This window comes from Loxodonta africana, chromosome 10, assembly GCF_030014295.1.
Source record: "Loxodonta africana isolate mLoxAfr1 chromosome 10, mLoxAfr1.hap2, whole genome shotgun sequence".
NCBI classification, from domain to species: domain Eukaryota; kingdom Metazoa; phylum Chordata; class Mammalia; order Proboscidea; family Elephantidae; genus Loxodonta; species Loxodonta africana.
The window spans coordinates 88,563,018-88,573,185 of NC_087351.1; positions in this window are offsets into that span (position 1 = coordinate 88,563,018).

A 10,168-nucleotide genomic window follows, 5' to 3' on the forward strand; every position below is an offset into this window, starting at 1 on the left:
GAAGAAAGCATCTACTTCCATCTCCCAGGGCAACTCCTATGTGGACGAGAGATGATGCTGTTGGTAACTGCCATCTGCTCGGACCCCGATTCATGGTGACCCCATCTACAAGGGAAGGAAACACTGCCCAGTTCTGTGCCATCCACATGATGGATTGCAGATCAGACCGTTGTGATCCATAGGGTTTTCATTGGCTGATTTTCAGAAGTAGATCCCCAGGCCTTTCCTTCTAGTATCTTAGTCTGGAAGCGCCACTGAAACCTGTTCAACATCACAGCAACACGCAGGGCTCCACACACAGATGGGTGCCAGCTTTGCGTAAGGTGCATTGGTCAGAAATTGAACCCTAATCTCCCACATGGAAGGCAAGAATTCTATCACTGAACCATTGCTTCCTTGTGTTGTTAGGTGCCATTGAGTTGATGTTGACTCACAGTGATCCAATTTGACAGAGTAGAACTGCCCCGTAGGTTTTCTAGGCTGTAATCTTTTTAATCTTTATGGGGACAGATTGCCAGGCTTTTCTCCCTCCAGAGATGCTGGGTGGGTTTGAACTGTCAACTTTTCAGTTAACATCAAGCGCTTAACTGTTGCACCACCAGGGCTCCTTCCACTGCCCTCTAGGGAGAAATAAACCAGTCACCAATGAGTTGATTCCAACTCATGGTGACCCCATGTGTGTCAGAGTAGAACTGTGCTCCATAGAGTTTTCAGTGGCTGATTTTTCAGAAGTAGATCGTCAGGCCTTTCTTCTGAGGCACTTCTGGGTGGACTAGAACCTCCAGCCTTTTGTTTAACAGCTGAGTGTGCTCACCGTTTGCACCACCCAGGGACTTTTCAAAGGAGAAATAGCAGTAGACAGTCCTGGAGGTTTCCAGAAGTGACGGTACTTTATGCGTCTACGTGGCTGCAGCACTGGAAAGGTTAACAGCAATACTAACACTAATAAGTCTAGAACCAAAGGGTGAGTATTGCTCTAGGTATAAGGATATTACTATTTTGCATCTCATTAAAAGACGATAAAGTAGTGTTGCTTCCTTTTCGTCCTGAAATCCTGGAGGAAACAAAACTCCCCCTCTCTGTTAGATCCAAGATTCTCAAGTGCTTTGTTTTGAATCTCTGGTTCCTTTTGGGGAGCGAGGAACAGACACGCTTTTGGTGTTTGATGTGTGTGTGTGTGTGTACGTGAAGAGGTTGCTTCTGTCCTTTCACCTCCCTGCATTACAAATCTCTGCCTCTTTCTCTGCACTGTAACTCTCAGCATTGTGCCAGGGGGCATGCGGTTTCTAGGTTGTCAGTTTTCCAAGGTCATCTTTTGAGATGAGCTGACTGCTGGATGCATCTGTGTTAAGTCAGAGAAGGGTTTCTTCGGCCGACTTAGTAGCCTCTTTCCCTCTGATCTGAAACTGCTGAGGGGAGGCTTGGTGTAGCCTAGCTTGTTTAGCCGAGATCAGTTCCTAAAAGAAGATGCAAGCAGAGTTTAATATTCCTGGTCCCCATTCCTTACTCCTCTACCCCTCCCTCCCTGTCCTTCCGGGGATGTAAAAGGACGTGAACCGTATCTGTTGGAGTTGGTGGAGAGAGAAACAGCGGCCTGTGGGTTGGAGCTGGGAGAAAGAGGTTATCCTAGGATGAAATATCAAACCAAATCACATTGATTTTCCTTTGGGGGGCCCGGATAGCACACCCTGCCTTTTCCCTCTAGTCCTCGACTGCCATCGACAGGAAAGCATTAACAGGGAATAATCAATGACGCACTGCCCTGAAAATAAAAGGCTTGTCATGTCTCTCCATTTGGTGGAATGGATGGGGGACCAGGGGTCATGTGGCCAGCTTCCATCTGTCTTCTGACACAGGCACTGACTCAGACATGCTTTCCATTCAGCGGGCTGCAGCCCCCACCAGGTGATTGCAAACTCTCCGTGGGCATCAAGAAAAACAAGGCTTCAATTTCTTCGAACTCTTGTGTCGGGAGCTTGGCTAACTATCAAACATGGTGGCTTAGGAGTGGCTTTACTGAGCTTTAATTTCTGAGTTACCTGATGTACTGGAGTCCCCTACTACGTGGAATTCCTGAGTGGTACAAATGGTTACCATGCTTGGCTGCAAACTGAAAGGTTGGTGGTTAGAGTCCACCCAGAAGGGCCTTGGAAGAAAGCCCTGATGATCTGCTTCTGAAAGGTTTTTGTTGTTGTTAGGTGCCATTGAGTTGGTGGTTCCAACTCCGCGACCCTATGTACAACAGAACAAAACACCACCCAGTCCTGCACTGTCCTCACAGTTTTTGCTATGTTTGAGTCCAATGTTGCAGCCACTGTGTCCACCCATCTTGTTGAGGGTCTTCCTCTTTTTTGCTGACCCTCTAACCAAGCACAATGTCCTTCTCCAGGGACTGGTCTCTCCTGATATCATGTTCAAAGTATGTGAGATGAAGTCTCACCATCCTCCCTTCTAAGGAGCATTCTGGCTGTATTTCTTCCAAGACAGAGTTGTTCCTTCTTCTTGTCCATGGTATATTCAATATTCTTTGCCAACATCATCATTCAAAGGCATCAATTTTTCTTCAGTCTTCCTTACTCATTGTCCAGCTGTCACTGCATATGAGGCGATTGAAAATGCCACGGCTTGGGTCAGGCTCACCTTAGTCCTCAAACTGACATCTTTGCTTTAGAACACTTTAAAGAGGTCTTTTGCAGCAGATTTGCCCAGTGCAATATGTCCTTTGACTGCTGTTGCCAACATCATTTCACATTCCAATTATTACAGATGTTTGTAGCTGTTTCTTCTCATTTTGAGTCGTGCCACATCAGTAAATGAAGGTCCCAAAAGCTTTACTCCATCCATGTCGTTAAGGCAGACTCTACTTTGAGGAGGCAGCTCCTTCCCAGTTGTGTTTTGAGTGCCTTCCAGCCTGAAGGGCTAATCTGGCGTTATATCAGACAGCGTTCCGCTGCTATTCACAAGGTGTTCACTGGCTAATTGTTTCAGAAGTAGACCACCAGCTCCTTCTGCCTAGTCTGTCTTAGTCTGGAAGCTCCACTGAAAGCTGTTCACCACGGGTGATGCTGCTGGGATTTGAATTACTGGTGGCATTGCTTCCAGCATCCTAGCAACACACAAGCTACCATAGTATGACAGACTGACAGATGTGTGATAGGACATACATGGGGTCACCATGAATCGAGATGTACTCAACAACTGGTTTGGTGTTTTTTTTTTTTTTTCATTTATAAATATGCTGCATGTTGTGCTTGCAGTCGAAACAAAACCACACATTTACTGTTTCGTGATAGAATCACAGATATTCAGAACTGATAGGGACTTAAATTTGTGATCTAGCCCCATTTCCTATCTGACATGTGAACTTGCTACAGTTTTGCTGGTTAATGGTCACTCAGTGGTTGGCTGAATACCATCACTGCCCCGATGTTACTTACTTGTTGTCAGAAAATTTAACACTTAGAAAGTATTTTCTTACACTCTAACCAAAATCTGTTTTCCGATGCTAATGGTTGTCACTTGTATCCTTTCCGTATGCTCCTACCTCTCCCATTTAGACCCATTTCCTACTTGGTTCCCAACTCTTGGCTCTCTCCCATTCACAATCCTGTTAAGTCCCTTTAGATTCGGCCAGTGTGTCTGATCATTTGTCAAAGGCTGTAGCTCGGAAGCATGCCAGTGGCTCTTCCCCATTCATACTTCTTGGGTAGCCTCTCTGACTCCGCCTCAGTCCTCCACCCTTCATCCCAGAGGTAACAACCTTCTTTCGCTTTCTGTAATTGGCATTCACATAGTTGAAGACCCATTTGGCTTGGGAAGACAGTCTTCGGACTTGTTTTAGGATGTCTTTAATGTTGAATCTCTTTGCATTTTTGTTACATGCTATAGCTAAAGTCATATTTTTCCATCCCATACCTGTGTGATTAGGTTTTACTTGGACCTACATGACAAACCATACAACTCTCCCTATTAAATTTTATTGTGTTAGATTTGTTCATTGCTCCGTCTCTTTGAGATCTTTTTGAATCAGCTTCTGCTATTGAAAGCATTACTGGATTGGCAATTTTGGATAATCTGCAAATTTGTTAAGCATGCCTTGTCTATCTCGGTCTTCATCATTGGCAAAAATGAGAGAATGTGGTCCAGGACACAGTCCTTTAACGACCTTTACAAACCTCTATTTAAATTAAAGTTTATGAAGTAATCTCATTGGATACGGTAGTTACTGATCCTCCTAATTATACTGGCATCTATTCCGCATTCTGAATGATGATTGTTTATTGAGATTTACTCTGTGCCAGGCAGTGTTTAAAGTATGGGTGTCGTCTCACTTAATTTGCATAATAACCCAACTATGTTAGTACTGTTATTCCCGTTTAACAGATAGGAAATTGAGACAGAGAGGTTAAGTAACTTGCCTGAGACAACAGAAGTGGTAAATGTTAGAGGCAGGATTTGAACCCAAGTATTCTGATTCCAGAGCCCATACTGTTAACCCCTCTGCCATACTTGGATCTAGTCTACAGCAGTGTGAAATACCTGGTATGTGCCCGTGCATTCTGTACCCTTCAGCTGCTGCATGCCACAGCAAGCAGTGTGAGAACTGGACGAAGCCCCCATGGGCCTGGGTACCCCACCACAGGCACTCCTCAGGCTTGCCTTCCACCTGCCCCCTTCACTATTTCTGGCTCAAAGGCTCCTCTGGTGTCACCGTGTTTGGGTTGGGAGGGGTTACAGAAGTAGATAAGATCCCTTTTTCTTCCCAAGTTGGGAATCAATTGAGAGAAGTAGTAATCAGAAAGATGGAGACCCCGATACCAGCTTTATAACTTGGTAGCTGCATGCCCTTTCCAGGGTGCAGACTTTGTTGCAGGGGCCTAGTCCTCCCTGCTAAGTTACTGCATAACAAACGTAACAGAGAGCAGCGCCTACACACTCCCTGTGGGCAGAACGGCTTCAAAAGAGAGCCCAAAAGGAGCCAGGTAGAGCACACTGTTCCTTCTCGCAAATGCACCAATCAGAGAAGTTACTCCTCCTCTTGTCCTATCATTAATAATAGTAAGCATCTTGTGGTGCCTTGTTGTTTTTAGTTGCCGTCAAGTCAGTTCTGACTCGTGGTGTCCCCATGTGTGCAGAGTAGAACTTCTCCATAGGATTTTCAAGGCTGTGACCTTTTTGGAAGCAGATCACCAGGTCAGTCTTCTGAGGCACCTCTGGGTAGATCAGAACTGCCAACCTTTCAGTTAATAGTTGGTCACTTAACCATTCATGATACCCATTTATAAAGTCCCTTCCAATTCTTTTCCTCATCCAACCCACCACAGTTGTCTAGTGGAAGGAGTGCTTTTTAGCTGAAGTGCTTCCATATGTTACCATGGGCCCGTGAAACATGTTTCCCCAATAAGCTGCCCTTTTGGGGCCCCATATCTTGGATCTTGCTTCTTGGGTTGCATAGAGATGTTTGTGATTTATTCCTCTTATTTATAGGAATAGCCTTGGTTTTCTTTTGGGGATCTGCCCTCTCTACTCTCACTTTGTAAGGTTTAGATTAAATCTCCCCATCTCCCTTTCTCCAAGTTCAAGGGGTGGGCGTATTACTAAAGCTATGCCAGTGGGACTCACTGCCCCAAACTTTCAGTCCTGAGTACAGTGATATATGGACATCCTCTCTACCCCACACAAGGAATCAACACTGAGTCTTATCTACACACTGACAATTCTGGCTGCCCTGGGTCCTGCTTATCCTTGCCCTGCCTCTCTACCCTCCTATCTGTTCTTTAAGTTCTCTGATATCTTCCCAGGAAAGTCCACTGTTTACCTTAAATGTATGAGAATTAGCTTCTATTGCTTCTAGCAATATAACCCTGAGAGAACTGAAACACTGATTCGATAGTAGCCAGTTTCTGAGCCTAGCCTACCATGGCTCAGCTTCTGGCCCCGCTAACACAACCCCCAGATTTCCTGGTTGCACCTTATGCTTCTACCATTTGTTAAGGATTGGCCCAGCCTTGTGCCTAACAGAGGGGATTAGGAAATCCTTTGTCGAAATACGGATATATTCCATATCCAAAAATCTAATAGTCCTGCAAAGATAGAGATGATGTCAGTCTGGTAATACATGTGTGTGTTTTGTAAATGAACTTCTGCAGTGTCCCAGTGACCACCGTTTTGTTTTCTAAGTGCTCAAAGGTTATTTGGAAGTTTAGATTCTTGCTTAGGGTCAGTAACAAGTCCCTGTATTTGCAGAAGGAGTCCTTGAGTGGTGCAAATAGTTAGCAGGCTTGGCTGCTAACTGAAAGGTTGGAGGTTCCAATCCATCCAGAGGGGCCTGGCAACCTACTTCTGAAAAATCAGCTATTGCAAACAGAATGGAACACAGTTCTACTTTGATACACATGGGATGGCCATGAATTGGAATCAACTTGACAGCAACTGGTTTGGTTTTGGTACTTGCAAAATGAACCAGCAGTGGGACCTTGGGCAAGTCTGTTTGAACCTCGGCTTCCTCAGCATAAGATGGAGCAAATAATTATATCCACTCCACTGATTATAATTGTAGGTCTCTGTATGGGGCCTTAACACTTACACCCACGCTTGTTCTCTCATTTGACCCAAACTTACTTGTTTGTTGTGAAGAAAAAGATTTGTGTGAAAATACTTAGTGAAATATAAAGCATTATACATAGGCTGTAGTTGGTATGAAAGCACCAACCCTGATCTTCCAGCACCTTCTATTTTCTTGGTTTCCTCCAAGACCCCTGACAATAATTTAGCAATCCCATTTGCAAGGGTTATCAGCAACCTGGAAAGTAATTCATCGGGGTAAGTGACTTTAATTCATTAGAGTAGCTGAGCTAAAGAACAGGTGCACGTTTTATCATCTTTTCACGCCAGGCTTTAGTTCTCTCTTATCAACATTTGTGCCACCCATTTCATGGTAAAAGATTTTATTTGACAGAAAAGATGGAAGTAACTCAGGGGTGGAGACGCTCTGCCTTCTTGATAAAAATCAACATTCCTAAATGGTGGCCTGTGTCATCTTTTTTCTACTTGCCCTAAATTTAGTTTTAAAAAGCAGAAACCAGTTTTGAGGCCCTTGGTTCTTTTTGCCAGTTCCAACTCATTGCTGGCTTCAGCCTTCTGACACTCTTTAAGCAAAAATCATCTTGTTTATTAAAGTTTTTATTCACATGCCACTCTGCCAAGATTTTAGATAATAGGAACCCATGAGGATAGAGGTGATACTTGGGAAACCCTGCAGTTTTGAACACTGTGTCAATCCAAGCCCCTTTTGCCCCATGCAAGGACTGAAGTCCCTGCTGTTGGTATTAACCATGAAGTGATGACCTGAAGGGTTTACAGGGCTAAAGTCCCCTCCCCTCAGAGACTCTCAAGTCATCACTTTTCTCTCTTATATAGAACTGCCTGGCACTGTTCTCAGAGCTTCATGCTACCTACTGTGTGTTATTGGCTCCGACTTAGGGCGACCCCATGTACAACAGAAGGAAATGCCACCTGGTCCTGGGCCATCTTCACGATTGTTGGTATGCTCGAATTCATTTTTGTGGCCACTGTCTATTTTGAGTGCCTTCCAGTCTAGGGTGCTCATCTTCTAGCACTATTTTGGACAATATTCTGTTATATTGGACAATATGATTCATTGGGTTTTCATTGGTGATTTTTAGAAGTAGATTGCCAGGCTTTTTTTCCTAGTCTGTCTTAGTCTGGAAGCTCCATTGAAACCTGTCCACCATGGGTGCCCCTGCTGGTGCTTGAAATACTAGTGGCATAGTTTACAGCATCATAGTGACACCCAAGCCTTTGCAGAATGACACACAGACAGATAGATGGTGGACCTGCTTACGTAGGTCCTTGGTTTTGTGTTTTGTCTTTCTAACCCTTTATATTTGCACTTGTCAGGGCTTCTTCTGTAGCTGCTTAGATTTCCTCACACCCCATCTCCCTTTCCTTCCTTTTGGTGGCATTTTTAATTGCATAGGTAAATTTGCACCTTTGAAAAGTTTCCCAATCATGAACCATTTTCCTTATGCTATGGAAGCATCCCTAATGTGGCTGAAATTTAGAAACTGCATGTATGTTCATACACACACACACACACACACACTCTTCTGATTTTCAAAGTAATCTATGCATGTTGGCATACCGTAGACCATTTGAAAAGTTTCGAGAAGTAAAAAATACTCAAAAAAGAGAACAAAGAGAAGATCACATAACCCACCACACCACAACAGTCACTCATTGGGATTTTGGCTTAATTCTTCTGGACATCACTCTATATGTCTGTACTTTGAAATCTACATGTATATAGTAAATCCTACCATGTATCAAACATTTTGTGTTTGACATGTTGTATAGCCTTCCTCCCATATTAATACTGGTTCTTTGTAAGTGCCTTATTTAATAGCTGTGTGATATTGAGTGCATGAAATACACAGTGCTCCCCTGTTACCGAGTATTGACACAGTTACCAGGCTTTTTTTTTCTTTTATAAATATCCTTGTAATGATTATCTTTGTGCATAAACTTTGTCCATTTTGAGGGATATTTCTTTAAGGTGAATTCCCAGAAGTGAAATTATTAGGTCAAAGGATAGGAAAAAGTTCTGATTCTTGAAATGTATTACCGGAATATTTTCCAAAGAGTCCACCAACAATGTCTGAGAGAACCAGTTTTATCATACCCTCATTTGCAATGAGTACTGTCATTAAAAAAAATTCTGGCAATTTGATAGACACAGAGTAGTATCATATGGTTTTCATTTGCATTTCTACAATTACTAATGAGGCTAACTTCTTGCCCATATTTTTTTGAAGGTTTTCTTACGGAGAATTTTGAACACCCCAAAAAGTTGACAGAACAGCTAAATGAACTCCCATCTGCCATCATCCCAGCCCCAAAACCATCAACCCCTGGGAACCCTCCCTCATCCACAGTCCCATCTTCTCCTCCCACACCTGTGATCTTTTGAAGAAAATCTCCCAGATAAATAATCTTTTAAAGATAATATTTTATCTTTAGTATTTTGGTATCAATTTCTAAAAAGAGTACTATTTAAAAAAGCCACAAATACCATTAGCATACTTTACAAATAACAATAATTCCTTAATATCATCAAATATTCAGTTGTATTCGAATTTCCAATTGTTTCATAAATATCAGGATTTTCTTACATTACAAAAACTTAGGATCCAAATGAGGTCCAGGTCTTGAGATTCATAGATATGTCTTTTCATCCAAAGTGTGTCCTTTAATGTACAGATTCCGTCTCCCTCCATCATCTTTACAGTTTAGCAGTTGAAGAAACAGTTTGTTTCCTCTGTAGAGTTGTCTTCAATTTGGAATTTGCTGATTGCGTTTCCATGTGTTTTTAGCTACTTGGGTTTATGTGCGTGTGGCTGTGTGTAATTTATTTATTTTTGACTACCTATTCACCTATTAAAAAACAAAACAAACAAAAAATTAGAAAAACCCCAAACTCGTTGCCATTGCATTGATTCCGACTCATAGTGACCCTACAGGACTAAGTAGAACTGCTCCAAAGGGTTTCCAAGGAGCAGCTGGTGGATTTGAAATGCCGACCTTTTGGTTAACAGCTGAACGCTTAACCACTGCGCAGCCAGGGCTCCATTTACCTATTAGAGGTTCCAATTTTTTTTTTCAAATGTTTGTATTTAACCTTTTATTGTTTATATTTGCAGAGAATATGTTTTCCTATTTTGTGATTTTTCTAAACTCTCATATTTCCTCATAAAGGCTTTTAAAAATTTTTTGTGTTGTCAAATAAATCAGTTGGTCTTTTCTTTTGTAATTTCTCCCGTTCATGATTTTCATGATTCCTCTCTTTACCTTTAATCTGTAATCCATCTGTATTTTATTGGGGGAGATGGACATAAAAATCATTTCTTAAACAGCTAATTCCAGCACTCTGTATTGAATGATTCATTGTTTTTCCATTGATTTGTGATACTTCTTCTGGCACATACTGTATATACCAGGACAGTAGTTCACCTGAGTAACATTTACATCAAGGCCCCTTCTCGTCACTGACAGTCACTCACCTTGGGCTGCCGCCTGGTCATATATGGACACTTTCTGAGGCTTCTACCCTTTTCCCTCCACGACTCCAGGACACACAACGACTCAAAAT